Source organism: Alligator sinensis, unplaced genomic scaffold, assembly GCF_000455745.1.
Source record: "Alligator sinensis unplaced genomic scaffold, ASM45574v1 scaffold163_1, whole genome shotgun sequence".
Taxonomy (NCBI): Eukaryota; Metazoa; Chordata; order Crocodylia; family Alligatoridae; genus Alligator; species Alligator sinensis.
In genome coordinates this window covers 87,350-108,799 of record NW_005843479.1, presented here as the reverse complement: position 1 = coordinate 108,799, position 21,450 = coordinate 87,350, and the positions used below count along the sequence as shown (strand labels likewise).

The window sequence follows — 21,450 nt, the reverse complement described above, 5'->3', positions numbered from 1 at the left end:
TACCTGTTGCTCAGTTCTGGTGGAGTAGGGGCCTTGGCGCGGCGGGCCTTAGGGCCCTTGCCCATCGTGGTCCATGCCCCTGGCTGGACACAGCAGGAGGTCCCAAAGTCCTCCTTTGGCGTGGAGGGGGACTGTGGTCTACCCTCTGCCTCCCTTTCTTTAGGAACAAAATGATACATCATTTTGTTCCTAAAGAAACATCATGTTACTGCAGGACTGCACTTCAAAGTTTTCTTTAAGGAAGTTATAGGCCCAAGTATTATATAGCGCACACATACACAAGAATGCATGCATACCTTGGGCCCCTGTTCTACCCCACACACCCCTACACACACAAATTAGGTCCCAAAGTTCTTCCTAAAAAAAAAATAACCCAGAAGAGTTAACAGAAAGAAGCCCCACATGAATTAACTCCCTGGGAGATGTGCCAGGTCAACAGGGCAAAGAAGCCAAAATCCCTTATTTGGGCTAATCCCACAAAGTGCTGAGCATTCTGGCCCCAGCCAGCAAAGTACCAAGGCAGATATCTGACTTTGCACATGAGCAGTCTGACTGAAGTTAATTGAAACTAATTACATCCTCAAGTGCTTTGGTGAATGAAAGCCTCAAACTATTGATATGTCTCTGCAATTTTAATTCTTTTTTGAGGGAATTTGCACAGCAGCTTCACATCATAGCACTAACCTAAGTGCAACACCACCACCATTATGTAGCTCCTGTAGGCAGTCTCACCCATAGATCTCAAAAAGCTAGAAAAATTGATACCAGCATCATTATCTCCACATTACAGATAGGCATAGTGAGACACAGTAGCTTGTGCCAGAATTCACCCAGCAGGGTAGTAGCATAGCCAGGAATAGAACCCATAACACCTGAATACCAGCTCAGTACTCTACTGATTGGAGCACATAGCCTCCCTTGTGTAACATCCCCCCCTCCCCGCTCTAATAGAGCAGCACATTTAACACACCGCTCAATATGGAAACTTTGATCAGGTTCTGTGCAAATGCCCTGCTTTTCTGAAGAGTACAAGGGGACCTCTCAGGATATTAAAGATCTAAGAGATCATTTGAAACTCTCCAGATCACCTGCTAGGTAAAACTAGATCTGTGTGAAAGGGTTTTTTCCCTTTAAAATTTCAGGGAAACCAAAACATATTTGTTTTACGAAAGCTTTGATTTTTCATTAAAAAAGACAAAAAACAAAACCTGACAGCTAGACACCAAAACTTTTGAGGCAAAAACTGGGAAAATGTTGCTCTTAAATCAGGGAAACAAAGGTCTAAAACTACCAGAAAATGAAGGGGGAAACAAAATCACATTTCAGTCAAAAATTTGCTTCTCAAATATACAAAGTAGCTTGTGATGAGCAGTGGGTTGCCACAACTAAACAGCTGCTGATCCCAAAGTTAGCTGATTTAAAAACTAGTTTGATCAGTTCTACCTTCCCACTACAATGTCCGGTATAAACACATACCTTAAAGAGGTTGTCTTGTTTAACATATCAAAGCGAAAGCTGAGCAGATGCAAGGGCTCTATCAATACATCAGAAGGAAAACAGTAGGGAAGATGAAAAGCTATCAGGCTTAAGGACAATGTTGGCATTAGAACAAATAAGGATAAACAGGCCATAACTAAATTCAGACTCAAAATTAATAAATGATTTCTAACTATTTGAGTAGTGAAGTTCTGGAGCAGCCTTTAAGTGAGAGTAGTGAGACCAGAAACCCTAACCAGTTTTAAGACTGGAGAGGTAGTTAGCTGTGTTAGGGTATTGTTACTTCACAATCAGCATATGCTAGCTGCACTTACAATGCCAGTGTCTGAGCATTCAAACAGTGAAGCATGTGCTGTGCCCTTGTAGTGTAGTAAAGTTAGGCCTTTTCTGGCAAGAAGCATCTCCAGAATGCATTACTTACCAGGTGTTGAGCTAAGGTCAGACTGCTCCAAAGAGGTAATACAAATCAGTTTTGTTGGGCTCCCATCCCCCACCGCAACAGAGCCTTGCAGGTTCGAGGCTCCAGTGCAGTGCAGGGGCCAGGAGCAACATCAACACTGCATGGGAGCTTGTCCCAGACCTCACAACATACAAGAACCAGTTCAAAGCTCTCATACAGAGCTGTGCTGTTGCTCTTAGCCCCCACTCAGCACTGGAGCCTTTGAACTGACTCCCATGAGATGCTGGGGCTGGATGCCTATGTCAATCCCAGCTACTACACCTCACCAGAGCCTTGAAAATCAAGTGATTTTTGCTCTCAGCCCTGGGACTGCACCAGAGTCTTGAACTAGCTCAGTGTGATCCCAGGGCTCAGACTGAAAATCAGCTGATTTTTGGTTTCACCCCTGGGACTTCACTGGAGCTCAAGGTGCAACAGCAGCAACTAGGGATATTTTTGAGTCCTCAAAGCAAGTAAAAGTTCCCTGATGCCCCCTCCCCTGTTCTCAGCACCCCCTTCCCTCTAGTGCTCAGTGGCACCTCCCCTCCACCCTGCCAATTACACCTGAGTGCAGGAAGGTTGGATCTGCCTGCCACCACTGCTGTCCTCAGCTTACCCAGGGGCTCCAGGTGCAGAGACCAGCTGCACAAGTTGCTGAACTTTGCCAGGGACAGCAGCAGTGATGAGCGTTCCCCCTCTTTTTGCATCTTCTCCCTGCCTGGTCCTCCCAGGTGTCCCCTGTACACCAGAAGCAGGCACAGGAAAGGTAAGCCCACATACAGGCCCCATCCCAACCAAAATGAGCACCCTGAGCTCCAATACAGTCTGCTCCAGAGCAGTTCCTACAGCCCCCAGCGGGAGTGGGGCAGAAGCAGCCCTGGGGTTCCCCTGACCACCCTGGGAAAACCCTGCTGGAGAAAGGTGAAAGGAGGGAAGGAGAGGTGCTGCTTAGTGCCAGAAGGGAGGAGATACTCAGGGGAGCGATGATAACATTCTTACCTGCTTTGGAAACTCAAAAAATCACCAGTTGCTGCTGTGGCACAATATGAGTGCAGCAGGGGACCCAGGTGACTGGGGCAGTGAGGAACAGGAGACATGGGAACAGGGCGTTCTGCTCTATGTTAGTTGCAGAGCTTATGGTGCAAACTCAATAAAGCCCCGAAGCACACCTGTATATACATTCCCAGCAATGAAAGCGTTTAAGCATACGATTACTATTAAGAATATAACAAAAATATTTTGTATTTGAGTCTGTCTCTGGAAGAATTCAAATATTAAACGATTGTCTAGATTAACTGATCTGGTTAGGCATAAAACCTTTCTAATAGTTGCTGATATGTTTGAAAATAATATATACCTCACCTACTCTTAGATTATAAACCACAGCCTGGCCTACAGCTTTTCTGAGATTTAAATTATGGTTGCATGAGGTCTGATGAGGCGGGTGATGAGGTCTATCTGGGATCAACAGAGTATACTGCAGCTCAGGCATGTGTTTCCGTGTGGAGTAGGTGGCACTGGATTTTTTATTTGGTCTGCGAAACACTGTTTATGCCGCTCCTGCTTTTCCGTCTCCTGCTGTTATTGTGAGGTTTCAGAGTACTTAGATATCTGCAGCAGACTCTTCCTCCATTTGGGACAGTCCTGAGCAATAGTCTCCCATGAGTTAACATTGATATTGCATTTTTTTAAATTGGTCTTGAGGACATCCCTGAAGTGCTCTCTGCCATCCTTCTAAGCACATGCCTTGGCCGAGCAGTGAAAATAAAACTTGCTTCAGGAGTCTAAAATCAGACATCTGGATAATATGGCCGGCCCAACGAAGTTGATGTCGGATGATAATTGACTCACTACTCACGGTGTTTGCTTGCAGGAAAACACTAACGTTGGTACATCTGTCTTCCCACTGGATTCAGAGGATATTCCATAGGCAGCACTGACGGTACTTCTCCAACAACTTTAGATGTCTCCTGTACCTTGTCTATGACTCATCTCTGTACATCAAGGTGTGGATAATAACTTCTTAATAAACAATGAGCTTGCTTTCAGATCTGATGTCATGATCTTTGAACACCCATTTCTTCAGACATCCAAAGGCTGCCCTTGCACATTTGAGGCAATGTTGGATTTTTTCATTGATGTCAGTCTTCTGCAAGATGTGGCTTCCTAGGTATGGGAAATACTCAACACTCTCCAGAGTCTCACTGTGGATCTAGATTACCAGAGCTGGGGACTGTTCATTAGGAGCTTGTTGGTAGAGGACCTTAGTCTTCCAAATTATTAAGCATCAGTCCCATTTTCTTGTATGCCTCAGTAAACACATTGATTACCTGAAGGTCTGCTTCCAAGTGAGTACACACTACAGCATCATCAACATACTAGAGCTCAATGATTGTGGTCGGGGTGATCTTGGTTTTGGCTCAGAGTTGGCTGAGGTTAAACAGCTTACCATCCATTTGGTAATTTAGCTCCACTCTGGCTGGAAGTTTGTTGGTGGCCAGATATAACATCGCAGCAAGGAATTTTGAGAAGAGTGTTGGAGTGATGACACACACATCTCATTTTAACCTCAAAGAGATTTGTGAGAGATCCATTACCAATAACCACAGCTCGCATACCATCATGGAGTAGGCAGAGAATGCTGACAAATTTCAGCAGGCATCCATATTTCAGAAGGATCCTACACAACACTTCTCAGCTGATGGAGCTGAAAACTTTTTTGAGGTTAAAGAAGGCCACATAGAGAGGTTTATGCTGTTCCTGACATTTCTTGTGCACCTGGCAAGTTGTGAAGATCATGTCAGCTGTGCTTCTTGATGCCCTAAACCCATGCTGATTCCAGGAGAAGCTCTTCATCAAATGGAAAGAGATGGTTCAGAAGGGCTCTCGCAATGATCCTGTGGTGGATAGCAAGGCAGTCCCCATCTGTAGTTTCCAGTTGGACTTGTTTCCTTTCTTGAAGACTGTCACAACCATGGCATCCCTATAATCATCTGGGATTTCTCCGTCATTTCAGATCTCTAAGATGAAGGCATGAAGCTGTGAGGTGAGCTCCTCTCCTCCCTGTTTTAAGATTTCAGTAGGGATTCCATCCATTCAAGATGCCTTGTTGTTCTGCATCTGCTTAATGGTCTTCCTCATCTCATCAAAGGTTGGAGGGATTCCGATATCATCTCTGACTGGGCGTTGTAGAATGGAGTTGAGAATACTCCCATCAACAGCAGAGACTCGATTGAGAAGGTCTTCAAAATGCTCCTTCCAATGGACATTGATGGCTCCCCTTTCCTTGATCAAAAATCCTCCATCCTTAGGTCTCAATGGGGTTGGTTCCCAAGTGCTTGGACCATAGATGGCTTTGGTGGCACTGAAGAAGCTGCACAAATCATGGATGTCAGCCAGATGTTGAACCTCCTTAGCCTTGTCTTCCCACTATTTGTTCTTCATATTGAGCGTTTGCCTTTGGACCTCTGCCTTGGCTTGCTGGAGATTCAATTTATTTTGCTTGGAGTTGGTTTCATTTTGCCAAGCACAAAAGGCCTTGCACTTGCAATCAATCAACTCTTGGATTGCCTGGTCATACTCATCAAACCAGTCTTGATGTTTCCTGGTCAAGAATCCAAGCATCTCTTCACAGGAGCTGAAGATGGTGGCGTTGAGGGCACCCAACATACTGCTGATATTCTCCCATTGTTGCTGATTGGAATTCATCAGTTTCTCATTGAGGTACTAGTGGGTACTACTCTCTCACTTGGGTCCTTGAGGCCTTCAACACTGATCTTCCATCTTCATTGCTTCTGCTGCAGCCATCATTTGGAAGCCAATTTGAGTGACATAATCAAGTGGATTAGTCAATGATCAGTTCAGCAACCATCAGCTCCTAGCATAGCTTGGGTGATGCAGACATCCTTGCGATCCTGGGAACGGATGATGATGTACTTAAGCAGGTGCAATGCTTGGATCGTGGGTGTTGCTATGATGTCTTGTGCCTTTTTATCTGATGAAACAAGGTGTTGGTGGTGGTAAATCCATGTTCCACGCAATTGGTCAAGAGGAGGATGCCACTGGAGTTAACCTTTCCTACTCCTTTGCTGATGGTTCCATTCTAGGGGTTAGGTTACAGTTCCTTCCGACTCTGGCATTGAAATCACCGAGAAGAATGAGTCTGTCTCCCTCCAGAATGTCAGAAAAGACTTGGCCAAGGTTGGCATAGAATTCCTCCTGGGTTTCATTGGCAGCATCAAGAGTCACACGCTGATGACAGTGACATGTTGGCTCTCTACCAGTTTAGGATGGAGAGTCATGAGGCACTCATTAATTCTGATAGAATGAGTTGGTTTATGAGTTCATTCTTAATGGCAAAAACCAATCTTGTAAAGTCAGCATTCTCCTTCCTGTTTACCTTTCCAGAAGAAGGTATAGCCATCTCCACGTTCTTTGAGCTGCCCATCTCCCTCTCACCAGGTCTCGCTCAGTGCAGCTACACTGATGCTGTGTTGTCTGAGTTCTCAGGCACCGATTGCAGCATGGTGCTCTGGGCATTCACTATTATGGTTGTCCATGAGTGTCCTGATGTTCCAAGTCCTGAAAATAATGGTCCACTTTTGCTGATATTTTTGACCACCATAAAGGTGATCCCACTGGATGCGGTTATCCAGTCAGGAAGAAATACAGAATACTGTATTAGACAGGCTATGTTTAGGACACCTTTTCTAGCCCCCTTCCCATGGGGGGTGAGCAGAATGGATCCTGAAGAGGGCTGCTCAGTTACAGTTACAGCTGCCCAATTGCACGCCTGTCTCACCCAAGTGCTAGATGACCTTCTTGTAACTGCCGCCTTTGTGCCAATTCAGCTTTCAGACCTCGCAATCCTGCTCATGTTGCCATTAGCTGGTCACCAAATGGCTTGAGGAATGTGCTAGCATGGAAGACACCTGTGCATGACTTCTTTTGTTTTGGAGAAGCTGCTGCACATCAGCTCTGCCTCAAAGGGTTCTCCTAGTAATTCGCATGCTGTGGCATGCCATTTAAGTTAAACAGAGGCTTATACATGTAAATGAGAAAAGATTTTGTTTCTAACCAAAACTGTATCCTGACCATTACTTGTGGCGGGGAGGGGGCATTGTGAAGAAGCACAGGGGAGATCAAATTTACTGTTCAACTAATCAGTGTATATTCATTTCTTATGGTCTCTAAATCCAACTAACACCTTCACAGAATCATAGAAAAATAGGGCTGAAAACCACTGAAAGAGGTCATCAAGTCCAACCCCCTGCTTAAGAGTAAAGTTATCTCTACCATGTCCCAAGGAGATGACAAGGGGAAGCTAACCAGGAGGTCAGTAGGAAAAGAACCAGAATTTTAATTAGCAACATGTAAGAGATGTGAATGTAAGTTTATAGTTTTAAATGGAACAAAATGAAGATTTCTGCCCAGAAAGTAATACTGATATTTCATCTTTGTTTTCATCTCAAATCAGGCAATGCAAATAAAAAATATCAACATTTTCCATGGAATAAAATAGTTTGAAAAAAATCCGTTTGAAGATGCAAATTTTAGGCCCGATCTATTCTACTTTTTAGGCACCTAAGCAGATTTAGGTAGTTAAGTGTGATTCTATGCCACCCTATCCAAGTCCATAAACATTAATGAATACATCTACTTTTGTAACACACCATTATCTGACACTCAAGACTGCATTATAAAAAAGCAGTGAGGAAGGAGAGAACACACCCACCACTTCAATTACTTTTTTTTCAAAGACTCAAGCAGGGTGGAATACAATGACACTTAGGTAGCTAAGTTCATTTATTTTCCTAATAGGAGGAACAAAATGGGTATGTCTACACATTGCCATGCCTTACTACTTCCTTTTGGAAGTACTAACGCATGGCACAGTACAGGTGGTTACTGCGCTGTGCATGTGGTTAGATTTTGCCACTACGCTGCCATAGCAGCACGCTATACCCATGGAGCATGCTGCTACAGTGACATAGCTGGTGACCATGTGTAGAGACAAATGATTGCTACATTGCCAAAGCATGTCATATGGCAACATAGCGCGTCAATACATTGCCATAGGGCGACATGTAGATGAGCCCAATCTAGCCCAAAGTACCACCAGAAGTGCATTAAACAAGATGCTGATGACTACTGGACTGATTCTCCATTCTCTTACAGGAGTTTTATGCCTACATAAGCCTAGTGACTTCAGTAGAAGGGAAAGCAAAATCAGGCATGCGCACAAAGCTGATCTAAACACTTCAACAAGGAAAGCTCGTTGGATTTATATTGAAGACATAGTGACAAAGAATCTTCAGGCCTTGGAAAGATAATAATATTAACTCAGCAGGATGAAATGGGTAATTAGACACAATGTTGCAGGAGAAAATAATTCCAAAGACAAAGGTGAGAGGAGAACTATTTGCAAACATGAAAATGTGGGAGTGACCGTGGCAGCTCTAATCCTAAAGTTAACTGACACTCTTTAAGAAATATCACTGCATCTGATGGGGTCATCTGTGTGAGGAAGGGGTGCGCAGTGAAGAAATGCTTTGTAGGACCAAGGCCCATTTCTTGATTTTACTGATGAATCAGGAATCTGTCTGAAAGTACATAGCTCTAGTACTTCAGAAGGATTGGCAACAGAGCATCCTTTAAATATACCCTACACTGCCTTTTTTACTGTGGCTTGTGCTAGTGCTCTATTTGTTTGAGAATTTTTGTTGTAAGGAATTATTTTAGTAACTGGTCCATGAGCAATGTAGCAATGCCTGAAGGCAGAAAAATGCTTAGTTTTGTGGTAGAATAAGCATTTCCATTCTAAAGCTCCTAAAAACCTATACTATGTGTTTGCCTTACCTACTTAGGGGCAATCAACATAGGTTCATTAGAGGCAGGTCCTGTCAGACCAACCTGGTTGCCTTCTACGACCAGGTCACAAAATCCTTGGACGCAGGTGTCGCGGTGGACATAGTCTTTCTGGACTTGAGGAAGGCCTTCAATACTGTCTCTCACCCCATTCTCATTAAAGAATTAGGCGACTGTGGTGTCGATGACTACACAGTCAGATGGGTCACAAATTGGCTGGAGGGCCGCACCCAGTGGTGGTGGAGGGGTCATTTTCAACCTGGAGGGATGTGGGCAGTGGGGTCCCTCAGGGCTCGGCCCTCGGGCCCGCACTGTTCAACATCTTTATCAGCAACTTGGACAAGGGGGTGAAAAGGACCTTGTTCAAATGTGTGGATGACACTAAGATGTGGGGCAAGGTGGGCATGCTAGAAGAGAGGGACAGGCTACAACTAGATCTGGATAGGTTACAGGGGGGGGCGAATGAAAACAGAATGGGTTTCAATACTGACAAGTGCAAGGTACTGCACTTGGGGAGGAAGAACCAGCAGCATACCTACAGGCTGGGGAACTCCCTTCTCATCAGCACAGACACAGAAAAGGATCTTGGAGTCATTATAGACTCCAAGATGAACACGAGCAGCCAATGTGAGGACGTGGTCAGGAAGGCTAACCGCACCTTGTCATGCAGCCACAGATACATCATAAGCAGGTTCAAGGAGGTGATCCTCCCCCTCTGTGCGACATTGGTCAGGCCACAGTTGGAGTACTGTGTCCAGTTCTGGGCGCCGCACTTCAAGAGGGACGTGGCCAGCATCGAAAGGGTCCAGGGGATGGCCACTCACATGATCAGGGGGCAGTAAGGAAGGCCCTACGAGGAGAGGCTATGGGACCTGAACCTGTTCAGCCTCCACAAGAGAAGGCTGAGAGGGGATCTGGTGGCTGTCTATAAACTTGCCAAGGGAGACCAGCAGGCAATGGGAGAGTCCCTGTTCCTCCGAGCACTACTGGGGGTAACAAGAAATAACGGCCATAAGTTGACTGAGAGTAGATTCAAGCTAGATATCAGGAAGCACTACTTCACAGTCAGGGTGGCTAGGATTTGGAACCAACTTCCAAGGGAAGTGGTGATCGCTCCTACCCTGGGTGTCTTCAAAAGGAGGCTAGATAATCACCTTGCCAGGGTCATCTGACCCCAGCATCCTTTTCCTCCTACGGCAGGGGGTTGGACTTGATGATCTGCTCAGGTCCCTTCTGACCCTACCATCTATGAAACTTCAATATTAAGTGCTTAATGGATAGGATTTTTAAGGGCCACAGGCAGTGAATAGCATGGAGGCATTGTATAGTGATGTTGGAGATCAGACATAAATCCTTCAGTGGGAGTTAGGCATATACATAGCTTCAAAGATCTGTAATTGTCTTTCTGAACAAGAAACTAAAGGGCCCGCACATCCTCCTTTCCATTTTAATCTTTTACTTATATGCTGACATCAGGAACACTTGTTTCCAGCCTTAACTACTAATAAAAACCATGATATAGCTGTAAATAACTGTGAATAGCACTTGCATCACCGTTTTGGTCCTTTGGTCACAAGCATATATTTTATTGGCCTCAAAAGCTAGTTGGACTTGTCAGCACTGTAACGAGATTCCTGATGGCTGCAGGCGAACATTTAGCGTCGGGTCCCGCTTAGCCAGAGATAATGATAATAATAATTTTTAAATTACCATTTTCAGGCCCCCTTTCTGTCCAGGCCCCAGGCAACCCTGGTACTTGTTCAGAGTTATACTGGTTTTAAAAGATGCTTTAGCCATGGGGATACCTACTTTTGTAATATTTTTTTTTTAAATTACAGTATCCTATTGGCTCTCTGCATGCTTTAGATATTATAATTACTCTCTATGTATATGGGGATAACACCTTGATGTCCCAATCATGCAGCAGAATCCCACTGTGTTAGGCACTGCTCAAACAGAAGAAGACAACAGCCCTCCCTTAAATGTTCCTTACAATTATACACATATACATATGCATATATTAACCAATTACTTCTCTGCCATAGTAATGTCCTCATCTCCCCTGCTTGTTTCCTATGGTTAGGAACCTACTAAATTCATAGAGGAAGTGGGCCGCACAGCAGCTCCATTTATTTTGCAGGTTCTCCCATGCTTCTCTCCTCCCCTCCTATTGCTAATTGGCTGAGGGGTCGTAGTGGCTCTGCCACTTGTTGCGGACTGGCCAGGAGGCAAAAAAGGAGCCATACTTAATACCATGGTTTTTGCCTCCCTGCCAATCAGGAACAAGCGGCAGGGCCCCTCTGCCAATTGGCAGGGGGGGGGCACATGTGGGAACCTGCAAATTTAAAGAAGCTGCCACACAGTCCACTTCTGCTGTGAATTCAGTAGGTCCCTACCTATGGCATAGTATAGGTGTTCTTGGTGTTTTCTGGCTTTGTGGTTTATGGTTATGTGTGAAGGGTTGAAGTCGTGATTTTTAGGAATCCCTGGGTACATGGTTGCCTGAAAATGCAAGGGACTGGATTCAGTGGACCAGGAGACCCCTTTTGGGCCTACATTCCTAATGACTAAAGGAAATGACAGCTTCTTTTAGCAGATCACATTGCTGCTAGCTCTACTCCAAGTAGATACACTAATCACTGAGAGCTGTTTGAATGTCCTTATTAATCACAACCTTGTCGCTGCATAGATTTCAGTGTATGTTACTTAGCTAAAATTCATTTAGCTTTTCAACAGGGTATAGTTCAGCAGTTAAGTGTTGCATGCAAGCCTTGTGCCTCAACCCTCTAGGAGGCTAATGTACACCACCAACTGCTCCTCTGGATCATGGATAGATTCCTGGCATCACAAGTTGGTTGGGGAATAGCAAACTTAATGGGAAAAAGCCCCATATTTCAGTGCACCACACACCCAGGAGCAATTTTTGAAAGAAAAAAACAGAAGCATGGTGTATGTGTGACCTTAACTGAACAGAATTTCATAGCATAATGCACAGCTAAGCACAAACAGCATAATATCAGCAGTCCCTTTATAACAATAAAAATCACTAAGGAAATGAATGCAGTGGGCAAGGAATAGGTGTCCTTCTACTAGGAAGAGAACAAGTAGGAAATCAAGAAACCTGGGTTCTCTACTCCTGGCTCTGACAATGATTTCTTATGATTAAGGGGAGGTTGTTAAACCTCCTCATTTTCCCAATTCTGAAATAGGGATAATAGCTCTCACCCCTTTCTAGCAGGTAGAAGTAAGTCTTTTGATATTCTTGGGACTAGAAGTCAAGTCTCCTGAGTTTCTCATTCATGCTTTTTCATCACATAATCCTTCCTATTAAAGACAGTGGCTTGACACAAAACACTTCAAATAAGTAGGGCTGCACAATTTGATCATGAGTCTAATGATACTCCAATTTTTTCTTAAAGACCCTGGTCCTGGAATTCGCTAAATACATGAACATCTTTCCATTCCTATTTCTCCTTGTTGTGGGAATAGGCCTAAAAATGGTGCACCCTAAGGGTGGGTCCCAGGTGCAGCAGTGTGCAGTTTGTGCTGCCACAAACCACATGTGGGAAACATGAAAACATACACCACACTGAAAATTTGGAGCGCAGCAGCAAATTTTCTACCAGGAAATACTAATAGCAAAAAAAACTCCTAGGAAAAAAGTGGTGTACAGCAGTAGCATGGACCACAACAAATGGAGGGCAGATTAATGCTCTGGCTGCTGGCCAGGCTCTAGGCTGCTGGATCTGCACCCCTGCTGCACCAGAACACCACGTAATACTGCCTCCAGTAATTACACTAGATAATACCCAGCCTCCCTCCCCCTACTCTGGACAATTTGCTGCACACAAAGAACACATGCAGGGGGATGATATGGGCACAAAGCAGTGGCACAAATTTGCCATTGTGCCTCTACAAGCACACCCCCCTGCACATGGAGATCTGCCCTAAGGGTTCAAAAACCAAAAGGCAAAGAAAAAGAGCCCTAAACTTATCATTTCCTAAAATACCTTATAATCTCAGGACTTTTTGAGCCCTGTTTCCTAGTTTTTGAGTGTGTGGGATGGGAATAGAGCATAGGCAGCATAACTCAGACCATTTCTACACAGCAATCAGAGATGCAATTGCAAGGATTGGCAAAAGCAAAGTACATAATTTAATCTAGTTAGCAGGAGTAACAGCAGCAGCAAAATCACAGTGGCATAGGCTTCAGCAATGGCTAGAACCCTGAATACATACCCAGGGTGCTCAGTGAGCCTGTAGAGCCTTCACTGAAGTCTGTGCTATTGCCTCTTCCTTGCCATTCATACTTTTGCTAGCTAGATTAAATATAGATCAGATATGACTACCAAAATGTACATGCACCTTCAGTTGCATGTAGATGCACCCTGAGTGAATGATGTCGGTCAGATTCTTACATTACAACCATTGTTGTGGTATTTAAGAACTGTAAGCCCTTTCACATTGGGATTGATGGAGTTCTGTGGATTTAGATTCTCCACTTTAACATTCCATTAGTGGGATTCTTTTAATTGCACTTGGCACAAACTTCAGCAGTCATCCTAAAATCAAGCACTGTCTTGTCTCTCCTGATGGCTCTACTCCCCATCTGATCAGCACATTCATTGCCAACCGGTTTTCATTTCCCAGGCTACTTCCAGCTCCCTCACAGTCCACTGCAACTTTGTGTCTAGGTCTTGTGACAGCACCAGATCCTACATACTCTTGGCATAAGGCAAATGCACCCACATACAAACCAATATCTTCCCCAGATCAAACTTCTGCCACATGGAAACATTGTTTTCCATGGCAAAATGTAAATTACAACATAAAATATTATAAAGAATACCAAGGAATCAACATTTTGAAATAAAAAAAAATAGTAAGTTTCATTTTGACCTTAAAATATCATTTAGTTTCAATTTTTGGAAACCTGAACAGAAAAACAAAATTATATTTTAAGTCAAAATGAAAGCAGCTACTTCCCTCTGAAACATCAATTCAAAATGAAACCAGTTCAAATTTTCCTCAACCAAAATGAATATTTCCTAAGCAAAAAAAGAAAAAAAGAAAAAAAAAGGAAGTCAAGCAATGACATTTTGACATTGTTTTATTTTCTAAAATACTTCTAAAAATTGTGGTTTTCCAACCAGTTTATCCACAGCATAACATGAGTATCAGTACATTTCCTGAAGGGAGAACTTTTCTGATCTGAGTAGGATCTGCTGTTATTTGCACAAACACTATTCGGCTCATCAGGCATGGTTCCTGCCATCTGGGACTAAAAGGGAGAACAACGTTCAAGATTTCAGCAACATCAGCTCTGAACTTTAAGCTCAGTTTGGCTCAGACCTTGAATCTCAGACTAATCCTGATCCAAACACAATCTGTGGCTTAAAAATAAGAATACTCCTGTGGGGAGGGGGGAAATGCCCCCCAAAATAAAAATAAAAAGGCCTGCATATTGCAATGAAAAACTTAATAAGATTGAAATGGGTTTGGATACTTATGAATAACAAGCATATACAGAACCATTTACCATAATTAAGGACAGCAAGAATTTTGCTTTAGGGCTTAAGCTGATTTCTAACTATTCTGGATCAGGACAAAAAATACATCAGAGGCAGATTATGCCACATTTTGTGCTCCGTGGATTTTAAACATTTCTCTAAAGCAGTTAGTGTTGGTCATTGTCAGATCTGGAGGCTAGCTAGACCTTGAGTCTCATCCAGCATGATGACATATATGCATTTTAAATGCAACTTGCATATAATCAGGTTCTCAGTGGGTGCGTCTACACAGGACACTTTTCTGCGCATTAGATTAATCTAATATGCAGTAAAACATGTTAGATCTATACATGCTCAGGACTAACTGCGCAGTAAATTACGCTAATTTGCCATTTGCTAGTACCAGGAAATACGGATACTAAATTAACGGCACATTAACTAGTGTAGATGCTGGCTGAGAGCAATTTGCTCCTAGTCAGCCCAGACAGCAAAGGGCCTACTGCTGCCTGGCTTAGCCCCGATGTGTGGGGAAGCTGCAGAGGTCTGGACCCAATTTACACATGGTTGGGATGCAGTAGTCCCAGCTGCTGGGGAAGCTCTCCCAGCCACATGGAGATCAGGACCAGCCCCAATGCTCCCCACCATCCCTGGGCTGGCACCTGGGGGAGCCTGGAGCTCCCCCTGGCTGCTGTAGAGAGACAGAGCCAAGTAGGAGCAGCCCTGGAGTGAACTGCTCCTGCTGGGAGCAAAGTTGCTCTCAATGGTCACATGTTCACGTGTGCAGGTACACAATTTAATACAGGGGTGACGTGTAGGGGGTGCATGTGGGTGCACGTGCACCCCAAGCATGGTGGTGCACCCCCTACAAAAAGGCACCGCCAACAGTGTCAATGGCACCTGCGAGCATATGCTGTTCACCACCATGCCCCCCTCCCCCTCCCGCCGCTGACACCGTCTACAGGTGGTCTGTGATTGCCACTGGCCACCGCCGCCAGTGATCTCTTCAGGTGGTCGCCACCCTCTGGTCAGTGCTTGCCACCCCTCCCCAGTGCTGACAGTGTCAGCGGAGTCTGCAAGAGCTCCTGCTTACCACCACCATGCTCACACAACCTCCATGCCCCCCCAGCAGCCAGGGGCACGCGTCATTCATGGTTTCATTCGCCTGAATTTTCTGCAAAGAAAATCCAACTGCATTAAGTGTACATGTAGACACATCCAGTGTTGCAAAGGAGACTTGGTACATGGTAAATCTGTGGATGTTATCCAGTATTAAATTTAGAATGTGTTCTGAGCAGTTGCATGTTTACTATGAACCTTACATGCACAGATTGCACTCCACCATTAGAAGGTCAGCAAGCAGGCCTCTCAAATGCAGACAAAAGTGTGGACTGGCAGAGGTGAGGTGAGATGAAGATGCAAGTTCCAGTCCGTCCTTGACCAACCATTGCAGCTGGCATCAGTTCTCCAGGGGCTTTCTGGACATAACAAGTGGTAGAACTGAGCAAATCTTTATCCTGGCTGCTCTAATCCATAGGCACTTCATACTTCAGTGACATGAACTCCTGGCCCTGGTGAGGCACTACTTTGAGGACCATAATGATGCCATGGGCATCATGCTAGCCCACTTGCAGGTACAACACCAAGTAAGCCAGGTGCTGCAGGCCTGGTATCGAATGCCACTTTGTTGCTGCTGGACACTACCAATGATCTCAGACTGGTGGGAGCAGCTCATGCTTAGAACCTAGGATGATGAACAGTGGTGGGAAAACTTTAGGATGTTCCATGGCACATGGACCTTTGCTGGTGACCCTGCTCCAGCACCAGGCTTTGGACTTTGGTGCCTTGCGTCCATCAAGAGACACCTAGTGATTTAGAAGGTAGTGAACACTTACAGCCTCCATTTCATTGCCAACCAGTTTTGCATGGGGTGGACAATGATGATGAAAGCTGTACAGAAACTGAGAGACACCATACTTGAGGAGCTTGGGCCTTAGTTCACCCAGCTAGGAACCCAGAGGAGGTCATCACTGGGTTTGAACAGCTGGTACCCACATGCTCATTCTGTGTCCCCATCACCATGTCTCTGATTACATAAATCATAAGGGATTCTTTTTAGACATGTTCCAGGGGGTTGTGGACCACTAGGGATGCTTCACTAACACCAGTGTTGAGTGGTTGGGCCAGGCACATGACATCTACATATTCAGGAACTCCAGTTTCCCAGAGATGATAGAGTGGAAAGAGTTTGTCCTTGGCACTCCCACTGTAGATTTGGGCAGGCTGATCATTCCCACACTTACGATTGAGGACCCAGCCTACCCACTACTCCTCTAGCTCATGAAGCCATATACCAGCCAGCTAGATCCTGGCTAGAAAGGAGTTCTTCAGTTACTAGCTGAGCAACTTTAAGGTGGTAATAGAGTGCACCTTTAGACACCACAGGAATGCTAGAGGTCCCCCAGGCTCCACTTCGTTTCTCAGCCTGAGTTCATTCTCAGGTTCATGGCTGCCACTTGCATCCTCCACAATATATGCAAAGTGAAGCAGGTAGCCTTCCTGGAAAATGGAGCTGGCTGTGGATGGACCCATGCTGCTGGACACCCATGGCACTTCGGATCATGCCCAGGCTGAAGTGGCACTCCCAGCTGAAGAACCCAGACAGAACCATGCAAGCTTTATTTCTTCAACTAAAGTTAAATGTTCTGTGGTGTAGTTCCACCCAAGCCCCTTATCTCCAGGTGTCTTTGCTGGCTGGGAGAGTCCCTGGTGATTCTGTGGCATGAAACATGGCTCCCCCAGTCTGAGCCAGATGACTCCAAAGAACTTGATAGCTGCATCTCCATGGGCAGGTCTGAGTCCACACTGCTGGGGAGCTGGCTGGGGATAAATAGGCCCAGGGACAATCCTCTCATTTTATCATCGAAGTTCAGGTATCTTTTTGTGGTGCTGCCCTTTGCTGCTGGAGTGTAGGTGCTGGGGAGAGTGGAAGCCTTTCCCACTGGCTGCAGGAAAAGGAAATGCCACCCCTGCAATGGCATCTGGTTGGACCTGACACACACACCTCCACTCCCTGCTTGGCATCCAGCCACTCCAAGGGGTGCAAGACTCCAGCCAGCCAAGGCAGTTGGTGTATGGGGTGGTGTGCATGTGGAACAGCTGGCCAGCTCCCATTGGTCACCTAGCAGTGCTTGCTACCCAGGAAAGGGTAGGAGAAGAGAGGCAGAATGCATGGTAGCCCAAGCTAACATGATATTGGTAACATGGCCTCTGGTTTGTGGGGGTTAGTGTCTATAGGAGCCTGCTGCCTCTCTATTGTGGCATGGACATACTCCTTCAGAGTGGTGACCACACTGTGCAGAAAGGACTTTCATGACTCCATGGTGGACTAGAAAGATGTAGGGATATAGAGGATCAATTCTTGGACCCTCTCTGAGCCCCTCACCAGTCCTTGCACCAGTTCCTGTGTTACACAAGTCTGCTGAAAGGGGTGTCTCTTCATGCCCTTGGGGCAACATCAATACTGGAATCTCCCAGGCAATAGGCTGCACCTAACTGAAAAGTAAACATAATAGAAACAACCTTGATTGTGTTTCCATAATTAGCCGATTTTGTATCTTGGTTCTAGATTTCTTCACATTCTCTGCAGCTGTCCATTCTCTATGGTCTGCCTCAAGGATCCTTGATAGCTTCTTGTGGTACAGGACCATGTTCCTCATAGTGCTTGAGACTTTGTTGGCTTCCTTGCCCCAAATATACTATGACTTCATGTACTTTAGTGTATATCTGATGCCAGTCCCACTAGTGCCCCTGAGTCACCATCTAGGCTGCAATGCACTCATAGACTGCCTGGTTTTGTCAGCTGTCCATCCCAGGTGTGACATAGTTCTTTCATTGCTCTAGATCACAGTGAGGGCCAACACTTCACCATGGGACCAGTTCACAAACTTTTTGCAGAGGTCTGAGGAGGACACTCTCTGGTTTAGTTTTGTTCATGAAACTAGGTGTTCACTGGAGCACTCAGGTGAAATTGGTAGATCTTAGTGAACCCTGAGGCTTTCAATGAGTGCATGGGGAGATGTCTTGTGGACTGGGATCATGCCCCACAAGGCGGGGGTGTTGTCTTGGGTTGGTGCCACATCCCTGGGCAGTAGAGTTTGGGTGGGTATACAGACCAACCCTTGGAGCAGGAATGAGAGTGCTGGGAGCAGTGCATTCTGGGATGCAGAAGAACTGCAAATTGCTTGTATTATTTCTGTGGAGTAGACCAATGGTAGCCTATAAATTTGTTATTCAATATGATCTCAGATAATCCATGCCCCAAAAGTTGTAGGTTTGCAACAACACAAGTGTACTTAACATAGCTGTTTTGCTGTTTGAACACACAGATGCTCACATTCTAAGTGCATTTAACATGTACTAAGTGTCCCATGCAACACAGTCCATAAAAAAGTGTTAATTTAACTGAATATAGAGCAACTTTCTAATATTTAAAATGTTATTGCGATTGATAAGGAGTCATTTCCTTCTACGACCAGGTGACCTATCACCTGGACAAGGGAGAAGAGATTGATGTCATATATCTTGACTTCAAAAAAGCCTTCGATCTGGTGTCCCATGATCGCCTCTTGGAGAAACTGGCCAATTGTCGCCTTGGGTCCTCCACGATCCGCTGGCTGGAAAATTGGCTCCGGGGTCGGACCCAGAGGGTAGTAATCGATGGAAGTCACTCATCGTGGTGTCCTGTGACCAGTGGGGTCCCCCAAGGCTCTGTCCTTGGACCCATACTGTTCAACATCTTCATTAATGATGTGGACACTGGAGTCAGAAGCGGACTGGCCAAGTTCGCCGATGACACCAAACTTTGGGGCAAAGCATCCACACCAGAAGACAGGTGGGTGATCCAGGCTGACCTGGACAGTCTCAGCAAGTGGGCGGACGAGAATCTGATGGTGTTCAATGCCGATAAATGCAAGGTTCTCCACCTTGGGAAAAAAACCCCGCAGCATCCTTATAGGCTCGGCAGTGCTATGTTGGCTAGCACTATGGAAGAAAGAGACTTGGGGGTCATCATTGACCACAAGATGAACATGAGCCTGCAATGCGATGCGGCGGCTAGTAAAGCGACTAAAACGCTGGCTTGCATCCATAGATGCTTCTCAAGCAAATCCCGGGACGTCATTCTCCCCCTGTACTCGGCCTTAGTGAGGCTGCAGCTGGAGTACTGTGTCCAGTTTTGGGCTCCACAATTCAAAAAGGATGTGGAGAAGCTTGAGAGAGTGCAGAGAAGAGCCACGTGCATGATCAGAGGTCAGGGAAGCAGACCCTACGATGACAGGCTGAGAGCCCTGGGGCTCTTTAGCCTGGAAAAGCGCAGGCTCAGGGGTGATCTGATGGCCACCTACAAGTTTATCAGGGGTGACCACCAGCATCTGGGGGAACGTTTGTTCACCAGAGCGCCCCAAGGGATGACGAGGTCGAATGGTCACAAACTACTTCAAGATCGTTTCAGGCTGGACATAAGGAAGAACTTCTTTACTGTCCGAGCCCCCAAGGTCTGGAACAGCCTGCCACCGGAGGTGGTTCAAGCGCCTTCATTGAACACCTTCAAGATGAAACTGGATGCTCATCTTGCTGGGGTCCTATGACCCCAGCTGACTTCCTGCCCTTTGGGCAGGGGGCTGGACTCGATGATCTTCTGAGGTCCCTTCCAGCCCTAATGTATATGAAATCTATGAAATCTATGATGTTATATCAAAACTAGAAAGCCAGATAGCTACATAATACTCTATTAACCTATATAACATATCGATCTTGAATTATTGCCCTGAAAATGATTTCTGAACACAGAGAGACAGACATCTCTTCCTTAAAGAGGGCATGAAAACTTTTCTTGGTTCAAAGTTAAAGAAGCTTTCTCCAGCTTGCTGCAGACCAGTTTAATTTAGCTGTGAAGCACTTATCAAACAAGACAATAATATTATAATGGAAATTGTTTAATACACATCATTAATAACAAAGTTCCTGCTTTCAGGGAAGGAAAAAAGTGTGTGCTAGAAGCAGTTTTGAAGTGAATATCCGATTTCAAACTTCCCTTGTGCATTTAATGGCATGCTAATTTACATTTTAATTACTTCCTAAGAAATCAAAGCATTTGTTGACAGTAGAACATAATGTCAACTTCACGGTGCACTGTTGGTGGATGCTTAATGAACTTAATTAGATAATTAGTGATGTTAATTATCCTTCTATTATGAAGATAAAGATGCTACACAAATGATGCACTTCGCAAAGAAATACCATCATTTTATGTTTGCTTATTTTAGTTTGGTTTACTTGAAATAACTGTAAAAGAACAAGGAGAGGCCCCCTCTACACCTACAAATACAGTGCAACTAACTGGTTAATTGCACAATTTCCTTAAGACCAGCTACCTATGAAAAATAGCTATCATGCCATAAAAAGCTCCAACCAGCTATAATGTTACACTTCAAAAAACGCATACCAACTTTATAGCTGGTTGCTATCAAACTTTAATGTAGCAGGGTCACCTCTGTGGCTAGGAGTCCTGCAACTGAGGGGACTCAGCCCCAGGAACCAGCTAGCTCAGTTTCCCTGCAATACAGGGAACCCAAGTCCTGAGGCTGCAATCCCCCAGCCTCGAGTGTGCATGAAACTCCAAGAGCTGGGGGAATCACAGCAGCCATGATCTCTCAGCTCTGGGGGTGCATGGATGCTGTCAAGACTAGGAACCCCTCAACTGAGGGGGCTCCCAGCTACAAGTGCTTGCTTCTTGCTGGGCTACCCCTGCACTAGCAATAAGGTGCAGTAGGATCTAATGTTTCAATACAGACAAATGCAGGGTGCTACACTTGCGCAGTAGTAACTGGCAACACACTTGTAAGATGGGAAACTCCATTCTTGAGAGCACAGAGGCAGAAAGGGATCTTGGAGTCATCATTGACTCCAAGATGAACATGGGCCGACAATGCAAGGTCACGGTTGGCAGGGCTAACCGGCCCCTATCGTGTATCCACAGGTGCATCTCAAGTAGGGCCAAGGAGGTGATCCTCCCCCTCTATGCGAAACTGGTCAGGTCACAGCTGGAGTACTATGTCCAGTTCTGGGCACCCCACTTCA

The 21,450-nt window shown here is 45.3% G+C and overlaps 1 protein-coding gene across 1 annotated transcript in view; it reads right to left on the bottom strand.

The window, feature by feature from the left end:
* Window positions 1-21,450, bottom strand: part of LOC102382048 (WD repeat- and FYVE domain-containing protein 4-like) — a gene marked incomplete at its 3' end in the record, with an annotated part of 114,584 nt that overhangs the window by 11,436 nt on the left and 81,698 nt on the right.